The sequence below is a fragment of the Chenopodium album genome, chromosome 13 (genome assembly GCF_948465745.1).
Source record: "Chenopodium album chromosome 13, dcCheAlbu1.1, whole genome shotgun sequence".
Classification (NCBI taxonomy): domain Eukaryota; kingdom Viridiplantae; phylum Streptophyta; class Magnoliopsida; order Caryophyllales; family Amaranthaceae; genus Chenopodium; species Chenopodium album.
Genome location: NC_137846.1, coordinates 43134174 through 43151517, shown reverse-complemented (window position 1 = coordinate 43151517; position 17344 = coordinate 43134174).

The window sequence follows — 17344 nt, the reverse complement described above, 5'->3', positions numbered from 1 at the left end:
GATATTTTTGATGACTTAGAAATTAATATGAATATTGATAATGTCTTAGAATTCAATGCATAACAATACACAAATACTCCGTACGAAATAAATTTGGATGATCAACTACCTTAATTGATTAAAATTTTGGAATATAGTGTTCAAAGATCTGGGATAAAATCTCGTTTATATAATTTGTCTTTGTGACTCTCTTAATTACATACATAAAAATGAGATATTTGATTGATAAAATTTAAATTTAAACAAATATTAAATTTTTTTTATACGAAGGAAATAATGATTATAGTTTATCGTGGAGTAAAAGGATAAGTATAAAAACGTTGATATTTTTTAGATTAATTGTATTGATAGTAATAGTGAATTAGTGGTTGATGATAAACTTAGTAAATTACAACTTGTGAGTTTTGACAGTTGAAAAAAACAACCTATATATGGAGTACAAAGTATTATTAGCAAATAATTTTTGTACTACTGTATTTATTCTGTGCAATATAGCAAATTTTCAAATACTACTTGTTGTATTTGTAGGAGAGAGTTTGAGTTGTGGGCACTCAGCTACTGTAGGCAGTCCAATGACATATTTAACTTTTACATTTTTTCTAGGGTACTAAATGAATGAGTCGTGTACATGTGCCATTGTCTCATTAATATTGGAATTTTACAATGGTGCTTCTTTTATTTGGGCTTCAATTATAAACGTTAAAAGGTAACATGCAACCCAAATTTTTTCTCCAAAAGCTTCAGGAGCTAGGCCCTTGCGAGCCTTACTTATAATCCATCCCTAGGCACGGAAGTGCCTCCCTTGCCTAGTTGATACTTACCCTTTTTACATGTGAAGTCCCCCCCTCTTTTTCAAAGTAAAGATTAAAAAAAAAAACAAAATTACTATGAAGAAAACAATAAAGCTGAAAATGAAAGTATTGAAACTCTTCAGGGAAAGAGTCACATGCATAGAAGATCTTTATATATATATATATATATATATATATATATATATATATATATATATATATATATATATATATATATATATATATACAAAGCAAGGGCCCTACGACCCTAACAGCAGGTCCAACCGAGTCTCATAATTTTGTTGTTTTAACTTTCTTTATTACCTTCATTCCCCTACCTTTTTCTATACATAAAGGGGTTGTTTGGTTTATAAGGGAAATAAGTTCCCACGGGAAATTCATTTTCCTAGGAAGTTTTTTCCCTTACTCACTTCCTATGAAGTTCTCTAAACATGTTTAGTTGACAACAAGGAATTCACACTTCCCATGAATTAAGTTCCCTTATTTTGTTTGGTTGTATTTATCTATTTTCCATGAATTGTAACTAATTTAACTACTTTTCCCATAATACACACACACACACACACACACAATCTTAACTAGTCAAACTCTGAAGTTTATTGACACAACTAATTAATGTTGCAAGAAAATTTGAAAATTTAAAGCAATGGAGAGGCCCCAGTGATAATAAAAAGCAATAGAATGTATACAAGTATTATGACTACTTTGAATAATACATATTTCGTATATTATAAAAGAGCTATAAGGTTCTTACATAAAGAGATAATATTTTCTGCAAAAACTGACTATCCAAATAACTAGAGCTTAAATTAGATGAGATTGTTTAGTAACGTTCCTTACAAAAGACCAGTGTTATATCCCCAATATAAGCATAAGCAAATCTAATTTGGCTCACAAGCTGTAATACTTTCTTAGACTTTACAAAAAGTGTGTAGTACTAAATTACCAAAAAAATTATGAGTCATAGGTTAGGATCATCTACATCAAATGCAATTTTTTTCCAATCATTGATCTGAAAGCAAGAGACCCTGAATATAAGGATATTTATAGTCATCTGGAAGGCTAAAAAAAATTCTAACTCCGAGAGGATTAAGGGCAATTTTTTTAGAAGCCAAAAGAACTTCTGTAGGAGATAGACCTTCAATTTTCATTACCTAGGAAGTCACTTTCATCCTTCGCTCAGCAGAATCGGACTCATGCTTAAAACAATTGGCAAGTCGTTCTATGTGCTCGCCTGTAGCTTCCATTACATAGTTGATTTTTCCAACTTTGGTCGAAAACTCTTTTAAAACTTCAACCGTTTCTGTTTTAGCTCTTTTCGTCCTAGTAGTTGAAGGTGTTGTTGAAAGTGGAGGCCTTGTTTGATTACATAGAGGAGTTGAACTAATATGTTCTTCTGAATATTGAGGGATCTCTTAAGAAAATTGAACGAGATGATTATATGGTCTGAAGTTCAGTTTGTTTACAATTTTCTTTTACAGGAATAAGAATGGCAACTTTTGTGTGTCACAATCACATCTTCACATTATAGGTATTATATACAATTTAATTCCATTGATTTAAGTTTTCCATACTGTAGACACCCAAATGTGTCTCCCCAAAACCAAACCTAGTGATAAATACCTTTTGCGTCGAATGATAATCGAACGAAGTGAAAGTGTGAAAGGTCAGGTGTTGCGGTTGGTTTTTATTAAAATTCTTTCTTTCTATTTTCGAAAAACAACTCTATTTTATTAAAATAGCCAATCCAGTTTAGTTTGGTCCACAACAAGGGTCCAATAATGGTGTAGTTGGATGGGGCTTGCAAAGAGCTTTCCAACGATATATTATAAGCCCAATTCCGATGAATAATGAGGAAGTTATGGCCAAAATACTAAACTGGGCCCGGTTTGATCTTTATATGCGGTCCGATGATCTAGGGGAGGGCCCAATGTTAATTATTATTCCTAAAGTTATTAGAATTAATTATAGTCTTCTAGAATTCTCTAGAAGGTTCTTTTAAGTCCTAATAAAAATAGAATTAATAATTATATTTTGATGAGTTTTACTTGGAATAAAATATTATTTTATGGAAAATACGATTTCAGTTTTCATACGGACTTTACAAGTCAATTTTGATTGATAAGTGGACTCCGTGTTTGAAAGCGCGTAGGAATCCAGGCTGTCGCCAAACGATAGGCCTGTCGCTACGCGACAAGCCTTGTCGCCACGCGACAGAGCTTGTCGCCAAGCGACAAGTTTGGTTTTGCGGCGACAGCGTAGAGTTTTATTCCTTATTAAATTCTACCTATTTCCGGACTGTTTTCTTATAAATAGGGTCCTAAACCTCCGTTTTTATTCATCAACAATCAGCAACGATCAATCATCAATTCTCATCAACAATCAATCTTTTCTCTAAGCTCTCATCTCTCTAGCTTTTCACAAACAACATTCCGCATACACAAGATTTAGAAACACTTAGCCAAGTTCGAAGTTGCCTTCGCCCTGTACGTGAAAGGTTATAATTTCTGAGGGTTTGGTCCCAAATCTCTATTTCAATTATTTAATTTAATTCTTTGATTTTATATTTTCCTTGAAGTTACTAACGCGTGTATTTTGTTATTAGAAAGAGGTACGAGGCATCAAAGTATGTAGTCTTATTGCTTTATTCTTGTAGAAAGCATATTTATTATTTAATAATTCCTAGCATCATGTTAGGATATTTCTATTGCTTTCTAGTATCATGTTTAGGGTGCCTTTTACTCTTTTCTAATATCATGTTAGTATCATGTTAGGGATAAAACTTTGATCTTTATTGCTTAGTGACATGCTAGGGTTTGCTATTAATCTTGTTAGTATCATGCCTAGGATCTTGCTAATATTATGTTTTAACGTGATCATAATTGTTATAATTGTTATGATTGATTATTATGTTGCTTGATGCTTATCATTGTTATTGCTTGATCATGCCTTCTCTTGCATGTTTAAAGGGAACTTGTACTTGTAATCACGCTTAATAAGATAATTAATAATCTTGTTTGGGCTAATATTATTATAATTCAAGTGATCTCCAATAATAGTTTTATTTGTGCATTAAATTCAACCAACATAGATTAAACAGGTTTAGGGTTAATCTGTTGATTGCATGTTAGTCAGAAAGCGCACATGAATACGAGAAGAATGAAGTAGAGGCCTATTTTTAGGGCAGGTTCAATCTCTTTTAGGTTGGATTTGTACCTTTATCCCCGAACCCTATTTGGTTCAAGACCTTTTGGAGTTGACGATCTCCTGGATCGTTAAGGGGTGTAATCTTCACCTTGTGAACGGTTTACAAGTTCCTAAAACTTGTTGGCGACTCTTTTGTTCTAGCTTTCTTCCCTTTGGACGCCACCATGCTTAAGTGTATGATCACAGTGGGGTTCAAGTTTGGAGTAATGCTTGAAATATTACCTACACATACAAAAATACAAGACACTCGGGTAGTCAAGGGAGCTCAAACAGATTGTAGGTGAATATTTTTGTAAAAGACCTAAAATTAGAAGCAATTTACCTTAATCCATTCATCCCAAACTGATTGTGGGCACGTAACAAACTTCCCATCATCATTTCACCCAAATCCGCTAGCACTCGGACTAAGCATCTCTGAAATAGCATCATATTGCTTCTTAAGGAGCTTTACTCTAGACACAATGTGAGGCTTGGCTTTTTTTCACACTCAGGTTGTTTTTGTTTCATGAGAGCTTCCAACTTTGCAAACGCACCATTTTAAAACTGGCCATTATCTGTTTTCCAACCACCTAGATCGATGATCATTCAAAGCCTGAATTAGTGCACGATCCTCACTAAGTGACCATCTGTTGCACTTTCTAACTAAGTTGCTAGCATTAGCTCCTTGCACAACATTTCCTTGAGCACTATTCATCCGTATAATACAAATATAATACAATACATTTTCTATATATGTATGTATGTATATATATAAAAGATTCAAAATTCATACATTCATAAAACTACTCAAGTAGCCCTGGATTGCAACCATGTATTATACATATCAGTAGCTAGCTAGTTCTTGTCTGAATGTGTTCTATGCTGTGCTAGTTTCCATAATCTCGATATTGTTTTCGTTATCTTCTTCCATGTCATCTACAATTTAGGACTCCATAGGGTCTACAATCATATAAGTTAGAATATAATTATGCATCATAGCACATGCCAAAATTATTCTACTGACGAGCTTTTAACGATACCATGTTGTGTTCCTTAGAATACCCCATCTCATTTTTAATAATCCAAAACATCTCTCTATGACATTCCTTGCTTAAGAATGCTTCATATTAAAATATTCTTCTGCCGATAATGGTTGAGCACCACTTTTTCAAACACTTAAATGATATCTTTGACCCCTAAATGGTGTTAAAAAAACCCTCACAATTCATATATCCAGCATCAAATAAATAGTAGTTACCTAAAAAAAAAAAAAAACGTTCTGAGTAATTTAATTGTCAATTTTTTTTTCTGTAATCATTATAATTTAAGGTACATTTTATTACATTGAGGGATTTTCAAAGGATTTTTTCTAGAGAGCACATCATGGATACTCTATTGTCGTGAGCAGAACCCTCCCAACCAGGCAACACGTATACAAACTGCATGTCTCTCGTACATACGCCTAATACATTTGTAGTGAGTTCTCTTTTTCTATTTCTAAATTCAACTTTGTCATTATCCCTAACACGAACGTTAATACGTGTTCCATCAAGAGCACCTAAGAAATTCTACATCAGCCAAAAATAATCAATTAAAAAAACTTGTATCTAATTTTCTTCCTTTTTCAAATTAATGTAAATGTGATATCAAGTTAAACATACCTTAAACCAATTCCACCTATCATCGCGGTAATTTTCTGTCACTGGTTCAGGTTTTTAAAATAGGATTTGGTGATAAGGACAGCTTGTAAAACTAAGTTAAATTGTCTTGATATCGTCTCTCCACTCCTTCTAAAGTGTAGTTGAGTTCTTCGATGTTTTGTATCATGAGAAAGTGTAAATAAGAATAAAGAAACACTTTCCTCCAAACTCATATTTTTATTTCCATACAACTTGCCTACATTTCTGAGCATCTCACATAGTTTATAAAAACAAGCCCTGTCCATTCTAAGATTATCAAAGCATGCTATGTCACTTCCTTGAATCATAGCCCCAAGATTCAAGATTATAGCATAACATTTGTCTTCAGGGAAATTGTCAAATATATAAGTTATATGCTCCGGTATCTTAACACTCAAACTAGTAAGAATATATATAAGCTCAATCATCATCTATAGAAGCATAATCATCATTTGCCTATATATCACCCAGGTTGTTGCAATCTTCATTTTTTTATGTAATGGAAGGCGAGCCATAAGTACATATAATATGTATAGAGTAAGCACAATGTAGATAATTATGTAAGATATTAACACAAAACTAGTAAGTTTAGGAGCATAAATAAGAAATCTCTCATAAAGTGTCACTTAAATGTTAAAATAGTGGGGGCTAAGATCAAGAATGTAGATCAAACTAGACCTTAATGGGATTTAGACCTATAATTCTAGCAACTACCAAAAAAATTCATTCACAATCATACTATTTTAGTATCTAACGACATATATTGCAATCTTAAAAAATTAAATTACAATGGCTATTAATATTAAAAACACTACTTCTTTCTTTTGTGTATAGGTTCCTTTAGATCTAATAATTTTCTATAAAAATTAAATGCATGTAAACCCCAAACTGTCAAAATTAAAACCAAAAACCTAAATTGCTTCTGAATTTAGGATGAATTTGAATATTCAATGACACCTAATTCAATTAACATTTTAAAGATATAAGTAATTACGGAGAAAAAGACCATGAACCTTTGAATCAAGCAAAAAAACATCTCTTTATATGAATTTATTGAAATTAATCAAGCAATTACGCCTTACCGACTTACTGTAAAAAATACCCATTAAAAAATTAAACTTTCATATAACAATATATAATAAAATAGGAGTTAAAGAGAGAGAATTCACATACTTTGGATTTTTGGTTTTGTGTTGTTGGTGTTGGAGAAGAAATGGAGATGGAACCAAATCTAAGGAGAGAAAGAAGGGGGTGCCATAGTCAAGTGATAGAGGACTCCAGATTAGGGAGGAAAATGAAAAAAGTTAGCGCCCTTTTCTTCACTTTATGAGGGTAAATATGTAATTTACTTATCAATTATATGTGGGAATTATGAGAGACCTTGGGGGGGGGGGGGGTCACTGGCGTCCCTAATTTTGTGGGAATTGTAACTTCCCAAGGAATTGTCAATTTTCCCATTTTCTTTACCCTTTGTCAACCAAACAACGATACATAAATCCACTTCCCATGATTCCGAAAGCCATTTTCAAATGGAGGAAACCAAACAACCACAAAGTCTATGTGTAGAATCAGAATCAAATTTAATTTTTGCTTACTTATGAGGACGAGTTCTTCTTCGAAGATTTTGTTTACCACTCTTGTCTCGTCCTAGACCATGATCACATCCTTCTCCTTCACTCTGATCTCGCCCTTCACTCTGATCATGTTCTTAAATTCACTCTGATCACTATGCCCATCTCCTTCTCTCTCCAATGGCCCCAAATCATTCTCTATTAGTATTGGCTCAGACATGCCTTCATCTGATTCAATCTCTTCTTCTAGAAAACATAGTTTTTGATCCTATATTTATGACTCGGGATAATTGCGGTCATGAGACCCACGATTATCCACAAATCGAATTTTATGATCATAAACTTTAAGTTTATTCCTTCCAAGGTTACGTTGACTTGGACAAATTGTTTTGCAACAGTATGTGGTTTATGATGAACCACAGAATTGTTGCAAAACATAGGGCCAAGACGAGTCACAAACGACTTTTTTTTTTGTTTAAGCTCATTTGGAAGCTCCCGTGAGGCATAGGGTGTCCAACAAATGTCTTGTCAACAAAACAACAAACAAGAAGCACTTTGAGCGAATAGTAAAATGGATTGCAAAAACTAGCAGAGAAAGATTCACATATTATTAGCCATATGAAGATGGGTGTAGTCAAATAAGACTTATGACCTATCACTTTGTTGGTTGGCTTACAACACATAATAAAGCTCTTCGGTGATTATGGCATCTGGATGCAAAGGAATTCAAAGGTTAATTGAAAATAAGAAAAATTGTCACGAATAATAGGACCTTTGCACGGTCTTCTATAAATAAAATAAACTTTTGATTTTTCCTCAATAAAACGACCTTTGACACTTAACCTTCTACACGGGTTATTAACTGGTTACATCCTATTTATGGAAGAACAGTGCCAAAAGTCGTTTTATTGAGGAATAAACATAAGGTTGATTGTTTTATTTATGGAAGACCTAGCAAAGGTCATATTATTCATGACAAATTTTCCTTAAAAATGTACCTAATATTCAAGACTCTCAAAATAATTGTGCATACATATATTCTTTACATAACTTTTCCTACCATCCATGAATTTTTATAGCCACATTTTCAATGATCCATCCCATAAGATACTTGTGCTCATCCAATGACATCACTTCCAACTCCTTCCTAACTGATTCAAGGCCTAAACAATCCCAGAGCTTTGGAATCCGCACTAAGAAGAAGCACTGAACACAATATTATAGTCACAATTACACACTCACATTTAAAAAAAATAAAAAAAAATGATAAAAAAAATTTCTTACCACCAATAATCATGCATTGCCACTTACTTTGTCCTCCTCAGATTGACCCCATTTCTCCAATTGATGCTGAAGAAAAGCTGGGATGACTAATCCCCATGCATAAGTGGCAGATGTAGTATCTAGATCACTTAGCATTTCAAAGAAGAGGACAAACATACTTAGTATCTGGTGAAACAAGAGTGATCTTCGAATACAGTAGAAGAATGCTTATTATTGTATTGTTGGATGAGGACCGATTTGCATTCAATGAGCAATATACCTAGGAATAACAGATCTTATAGTGTTATTCGTAGTTTATGTTCATTAACTTCAAAGGTGTTGGAAGTGTTATTGTAAAAGCCAATACCTTTGACACAAAAGACGACAAAAATGAAGGTTTCGCCAAGATCAAAACTCTAAAAAGACCTCCCAATCCAATACAATCCTAAAAAAAAGATCGAGATTCTTCCTATAATTGTTCCCCAACTTGATCAATGGTTTCGAGGTGGCCTATAACTTTCGCTGCTCTATGAACCTCCATTTTGTTATTAATTTATTACTTTCAACATTAGTTTATAACATTAGTTTATAACAAAATAATGTTATAAACTAACACGTTAATAACAAAATTACTTTATTACTTTATTAACGTTAACAAAATACGTTAACAATATTAATTTATTCAAATAGCACAATTTAATATTAATATTATTTAGATAAACTAACATTAACGCGTTAATAAAATAGCATTAATAAACTAACATTATTTTGTTAATGTTAAAAAGTAATTTTGTTATTAACGTGTTAGTTTATTATTAATGGTAGTAATGTGAACATTAATGTGTTAAAACATGTTAATAAAATATTGTTAAAAAAATATTTTATTAAAACTTATTATTCTAAAACACATTAATTTATCCAGGGGTTAAAACAGTTTTATTCAAATAATTTAACTTAAAGCATTAGTTTTAAAATTTATGTTTAATTATATCTATTGTTCAATTAATTTGAAAAAAAATTATTGTGTTTTTTACTTTAATAACAAATGGATCCTAGAATCCCAACTTTCTCACCATATTTGAATGATTATGAATCTTCTTTTATCAATTATACTCATATTTTCAGTTTCTTGTAAAGGAAATGTACCTATTTTTTTTCTTCGAACAACCACCTCCCTTCTCTCAAACTTATGAGCACTCTTTTATGTAGTCTTCAATATGTAGTTTTAAACTGGAAACATTTTCTCGTGTGGAAAGAACAAGATATGTTGAATGTCTTTATTAACTTGGGTGTGTTATGTATAATTGATTTGTTTTTGGGCCTATTTGATTGGGCTTTGGTCATGACTTTGTTAGTGGATGATTAGTAGTATATTTATCAAAATACTTACTAATCATATACTAGCCCTAGCACTTTGGCACGTGGCATATGCGCGGTTAATTAAGTAAGTTTAACATTGCCGGTTATGTTCATTTATTTTTAAATTTTTAATTAATTAAATTGATATTTTCGGATAAGAGTATATGATAGTTATTTTGGGATAATTAACTGTTATATTAATCTCTATAAATATATCTTTTGGCAGTGTTAAAAACTTCAGTTTTTTTTATCTTCTTCTTTCTTATTCTACGTTTCCCCAAAATATCTTGTCCATGGAGAATAATGTAAAATTATGCTGTATTTTTCATTCTAAGTAATAGAAGAATCCTGGTGGTAAATTAGTATAATTGTTCCCAACAACATTATCATACGGGAGGGCTAATATTATCCCAAGGACAGAGTAAACTCGTCCTATTTTTTATTTGATTTTGTTAGATTTCCTTTCTAGAAATTGTATTTTTATTAACATAATCTCCACAAGTTTATCAAAAAAAGCAACAATCAATTAATTAAAGATGGCAAAGAAATTATTCTACATACACTTCAATACCTTTCGGTACCCATATTGTCACATCAAATCCATGTGAATGGAAATCAACCTTTTTCTAATTGATACAAAAAACTGTGATTAGTCTAAAAGAGAATATGAAACTTTAATTATGATCTGCTTTCAGAATTACATAGACTTAATTATTGGCAAAGATATAAAATTTGAAGACCTTTGGAGATCTATTCATGATTGTATGTTGCGGCTCAAAAATCTCATCAATTTAAGTTGTAGGAGTGGAACATGAACATGCTGAAGAGTCATTGGAAAAGGATGGTTAGAAACCTAAGCTACTCGTTTAAGCTAGTGCATTAGACGAAGCTACTTCATTAACGAGATATGGGAATAACGATGAAGATGTATGTTATTAAAAAAAATGTGCATTAAGTTTTTTCGATGGTCTTGCAAAAAAGGGATAAGAAACTTCAAATTTCAGAATGTTTGAGAAATGGTGAACAATTATTCATAGTGGAGAATAGTGACAGATCCAATATGGGTTCACTAGGTTCAGCTGAACCCATACAAGATTCGAGAGAAAATCCTTCAATTAGAGAAAAGACAAATATAAGTTGATTATTACAAACGCAAGTACGTACTTTATATGCTATGCACGTCTTCGTGGCTCAGTGGTCAAGTGCTTTAAATGAAATACTCTCACTAGCTTGTCGTGAGATTTTCTTTCACTTCACATTATATATATATATATATATATATATATATATATATATATATATATATTCAGGTGATCGGAGTTATCAAATTCATCTCAACGCCTATTAAATTTTAATAACTTTTGTTAACACGTAATTAAAGATATTTAAATTCTAAAGTATGTGCTGGAAAACGTGCCTATACAAAATGTGTCAACTAATATGAAGTATAAAATAGTGGAAGTTTTTTTATTGTATACATCTAGATTATATCAATTAACTAAATTATCTTATGTTTGATAATTCTCAGAGTTCGAATCCATGAAGGAAAATTCTTGGATCTGCCACTGGTGGAAAAAGTTCACGAGGTAAGTTATGTATAAGGAAGAAAATTGATGCTAAACATAAGACAAAAATGGAGCTTAAAACTAGCAGTGGTAGTGGCAAGAAGAGTAAAGACGATGATAGTGGTAGCTACAAACTTGCAAGTATAACTCGCCCAGATGGTGTGAAGAAAGCCAAGGCCAAAAGAAAAGGCAATATATATCCTAAAAACATATTAAGTTCAAAACTTATTATATACTTTGACCATGTACGTCTTCTCTTCTATTAATTTTATCGTTTTCCTATGCAAGTGATGTTGCATTACACATTAATTAAAGTAATTAACATCATTAATTTTAAATAATATTTAATAAATATCAAAATCCAATAAGTTAAGAATAAAGATGGTCCAATATGTTGAACTAATTAAAGTAAAACAATACATAAAAGTAAACCAACCAATTGGATGATAGATATTATCAAATAGAATAAGATTCAATTATCATGGAGTATATATATAGTTAGTAATTCGTTATAGTAAATGTAGCACATGGCCATACATAAGAGAAAGATAAAAATAATATGCGGGATAGAGTAAGTAAAAGAAGAGAAGGGGGGTATTTTTATGCATTATATGAGTGAAATAATAAGATTTATAGGAAAATTTTTAGGAATCAATTATGTAATTGTTGATTCATAGATGAAAACATTGATAAATGAAGAAATCTTGTTAGTTTTTTTTTATTTAATTGATTGAAGGTTTTATTTATTAAATCACTGATTGAAATTTTATAAAGTTCAGGATTATTTGATTTAGAGGCACTTAATCTATACTATATACTAATATTTAATAACAGGAAAATTTGCAAGTCATACAAACTGCCACGTGTCACCATATAATATTCAATTTTTTTTTATTTGCTTTAATTTGTAAAAAATAATTTATTTGCTTCTTACCTTAATGTCATTTCATACCCTTAATCATCTTAAACTTCCCCTTTCCAATCATTTCTATAGGAAAATTAGGCCATTTCCTTTATATTTAAACCATCATGCATATCTTTTCTTTTTAACTTTATTAGTTTCACATCTCAATTTTTGCAAACTAAAGGCATGTTCTGCTTTACTGAATTAAGCTGAACTAAACTAAACTGAATAGAATTGAAATGAATTGTTTATGAGATAAGGAAATTAGGAGTTGAACTGAATAGAATTGAAATGAATTGTTTATGAGAGAAGGAAATTAGGAGCTAAACTGAACTGAACTGAATTGAAATTAAGCTGAAGAGAACAGGCCTATAACTCATCATCTTACCTTGTTTTAAAAATTTTATTTTAATACATTATTGATAATTATGACCGACAAATTTAAGCTTCACAATATGCCATATTCTAAATTTTCTGTATTTTTGAAATTGCGTTAATCCTTCCCCCCCCCCCCCTTCCCCCCGGAAGGATGTCATTAACCCTTTTTAAGTTTTATTAATTGTTTAATATCTCTATATTCCTTAACCTTCCAAATCTTTATATATGATTTACATCATTTTTCTTTTTAAATAAACAAGATATAATATATGAATTTAAGTTATTTATATTTGAGAATAAATATTATATATATTAATAATATAATATATACTTACATAAGTAAATATTCACTTCAGTCGTGTATTGCACGAGATAAAAATTAGTTGTATTAAAAGATGATGGATAATTTTTTTTGGGCCCTTTTTATTCAGTACTGTATTACAAGCTAAGATGGGTACTAAGCTCTTTTTAGGTGGACACCACAGCCTTCCTTGACATATATAATAAATATTATGTGACTCAACTTGTGATGCATCAACGTTCAAAATCACAAGTCTTTAGAGCTATGGTTTCCTAAGGTTGATGGGATTTGGCTAGAAAATAAAAGAAAAGAACTGAATTTTAATATTATTCTATGTTTGGTATGATAAATGATATGTGATTTTGAAGGAAAGGAAAGAAAGTGGAAGGAAAGAGCCTTTACAAAATTTTCACTTTCCTTTTCTCCCAAAATTGGAGGAATTTGAGAGGAAAGAGAAAAATAAAAGATTTTTCCTTTCTTTTCCCTTCATTTCCTTACATTTACCAAACACCGAAAAATAAAATCACTTTCCCTTCTCTTCTCTTCCTTTCTTTTCTCTCCATTTCCTTTCTCTTCCTTTCCTTTACTAATATTGAACTAAAAAGGGCCTAAATGTCATGATCACTAGTCGTTCTATTTAATTGTATGTAGGTATTATTTTATCGACCGGTCTAGAGACATCATATACTATGACATGTCAACAAGGCTTCTGGCCAAATTTCTTATGCGATTCAAGTGTGTTTTGAAAGATTGGTGAATTGTACTGTAATTTGATAAATAGTTCGAATTTCATTAAACTCCATCATAAGCGTGTCCCTAATGAATAGAAATCCAATGACATGGTCTTGGTTTGACAGATTTTGAACAATCACAAAATCTGGAAGAACAAAATCTGGAAAAACTTAAGGAAAAACTTTAAAGAAAATTCAGAGAAAACTTAGAGAAAAAGTAATTAGAATTTTGTTTTGTATTAAGTGAATGAATAATCTTACATCACTTCTAGGTATATATACTACAACAATAAATCAAAACTTTCTAGAGAAATCTAGAAGTACATAAAGAAATATCTAGGAGTTAGTTATAACATAATTAGGGAAGTTGTTACATCCTATAACTAACTCTAACGAACACAAGGCTAACGTGGTAGCCTCATCTCTGGTGTCCAATATCCCCCCTTAAGCTTGGAGATGGATAAGCATCAGACAGTCCTAGCTTGGACAACAAATTTCGAAATTGAGCAGATGGTAAAGACTTTGTAAACACATCTACCAACTGATGTTGTGTAGGCATGTATGTAAGCTGTAGTAACCCTTCAAGGACTTTGTCCCTAATGAAGTGACACTCGTTCTCAATGTGCTTTGTTCGTTCATGGAACACAGGATTTCGAGCTATGTGTAGGGCTGACTGGCTATCACAATGCAGTATAACAAGCTTCAGATTTATCAGTCCCAGATCTTTAAGTAGCCATACTATCCATTGCACCTCTGATGCGGCTGTTGCCATTGCATGTACTTAGATTCTATTGAGGATTTGGATGTAATCCCCTGCTTCTTAGACTTCCAGGATATGGGTGAGCCACCTAACAATAGGATATAACCAAATACTAATCTTCTTGAATCAGGGCAAGCTGCCCAATCTGAATTAGAAAAGGCCTGTAAACATAGCTGATTTGAAGCCTTTAACAATATACCTTGACCTTATGTGTGAGCCAAGTACCTTAGAATATGCACCAAATCATCGACATGACTTGTTCTAGGATGCTATAAAAACTGACTCAAAACCCTGGACTGAACAAAAGAGATCAAGCCTAGTATGAGTCAGGAAATTTAATTTTCCCACCAAGGATCTGTAGTATCTTTCAACATTAGAATAGGGAGCAACTTCCAAGGCTGAGAGTTTCTCATTCAAAGGCAAGGGTGTAACTGCCTTTTTGCTAATGTCAAAGCCATAGTCACTTAGGACTTCTCTTGTAAATTTCTTTTGACTGAGAATGATTCCAGCTTCTGTGTACCCTACTTCAATCCCAAGGAAATAACTAAGTTTGCCTAGATCCTTGATGCTGAACTCCATGTGCAAAAATCTTTTCAAGGCTTCCAGTTTCTCAATATCAGTCCTTGTAAGTATCACATCATCAACATATACAGCTGCTATGATAACATGCTGATCTTGCTTATGTATGATCAAATTATAATCATGTTTGTGCTGCTTGAATCCCTAAGACTCCAAGGAACTCGTCAACTTCTCATGTTATTATCTGGAAGCCTATTTTAAACCATATATAGACTTTATGAGTTTGCATACTTTCTTCTCTAGATTAGGTACACCTTTAGGTACCCTCATGCACATCTCCTCCTTCAAATTTCCATGTAGAAAAGAATTATTCACATCTAGCTGGAATAATAACCAGGTTTTACTTGCAGCAACTACAATTAAACATCTGATAGTAATCATCTTCACCACAAGACTGAAAGTCTCTTCATAATCAATCCCATATTTCTGATTAAACCCTTTAGCCACCAGCCTTGCTTAACACCTTTCCAATATACCATCAGCTTTCAATTTCACCTTGTAAACCCACTTACAACCTATAGCTTTCTTCCCTGCTGGTAAATCAACTAACTCCCAAACATTGTTCTATTGAAGAGCTAGGATTTCCTTGTTCATAGCTTCTATCCAAAGTGGATCCTGAGAAGCTTAATTGTAACTCATGGGTTCTTTGATATCACATGAATTGGACAGGAAAGCCTTGAAAAGGTTTAGGAAGGCAATGTAGGAAACAAAATTGCACCAATGTTTCTCACAGTTTGTATGCACATGGGTAGAATTAACATGATAGCACATATATTTATCTAAATAAGCTGGAGGTTTGTGTGGTTTGGATAGTTTTCTAAGCTGATCTGTAGTTGAGATACTCAGATCAACTAGAGAATCAGGGCTGGAAAAAGGAACAGGTATAGGAGAAGGAATGTTAGATTGATTAGTGCTATGAGTAGAAGATGAATAAGAAGAATGTAGGGGATGAGGTGGAGTAGAAAAAGATTGAGAAGAATTTGAGGAATGATTAGGAGTAGAAAGAGACTGGAAGGAATTAGATGAAGAAGAATCATGGGAAGGGAAATAGGAAAGATTAGAGGTGTCAATCATAATAGGAAGAAGAGAAGAAGAAACAGGAAGATAGACGGTATTTGAATAATTTGAAGTGGGATACAATTTTTTATTATAGAGATGAAATGAAAAATGTGTTTCATGAAAATGAATGTCTCTAGATACAAACATTTTGTAAGTATCTAAGTCAAGAATCTTATAACGTTTATGAGAACTAGAATATCCTAGAAAGACACAAGGTTTTTCTCTACTGTCAAGCTTAGTTCTTCCAACTTTAGAAGTAGAAACATAACACAAGTAGCCAAATGTTCTCAAGTGAGAAAGATCAGCTTGTTTCTTATACAGCCTAGAATAAGGTGTCTCCAGATTCAAAACTTTGAGTAGACTTCTAGTTGTTTCTAGGAGATATTTATGCTTCTTTTCAACCACTCCATTTTGTTATGGATTGTCCCTACAACTTTTCTAACTTACTATACCATACTCAAGAAACATCTTCCTCATATCACCCTCACAGAGTTCCCTAGCATTGTAAGACCTTATACATTTCATAGTAACATCAAACTGAGTACTCACCATCCTCAAAAAATCTTTCATTACTGAAACTGAATCACTTTTATTCTTCAACATATAAATCCAAGTGAATATGCTATAATCATCAACTATTGTTAAAAATTGATTACAGCCAGTGGGAGTCTTGACAAAGTGTGGATCCCATACATCAATGTGTAACAATTTAAAAACAGAACTAGTCTTAATGTTGCTATTAGGAAAAGCTAACCTAGTCTATTTTGCAATAGCTGACAAATTGTGTTCTATATACAAGTAGTCACATTACAATCTAGAATAATGTGTTTTATTTGACTAAAAGGTAAGTGTCCTAGCCTCAAATGCCAAAGTTTTGCATCATCAATGGCAGACAAGCAAGTTGAATAGCAAACATGGTCCTATAATTCTCTTGAACTTGACTGTAAGTGTTCTCCCACATTATATAACCCAGACTTCACATTACCAAGAGGAATCAATGTCCCTTTCTAAGAATAAACAAAGCATTTATCATGAGTGAAATGCAATTCACATCCTAGATCCTTACACAACTTATGAACATAAATCTGACTATACTGAAACTCAAGAACATGCAACACATTATGCAGGGTAATTGAATCATTCAACACCACTGACTCTATATGTTTAACAACAACTTTACTTCCATCTGGTATAGTG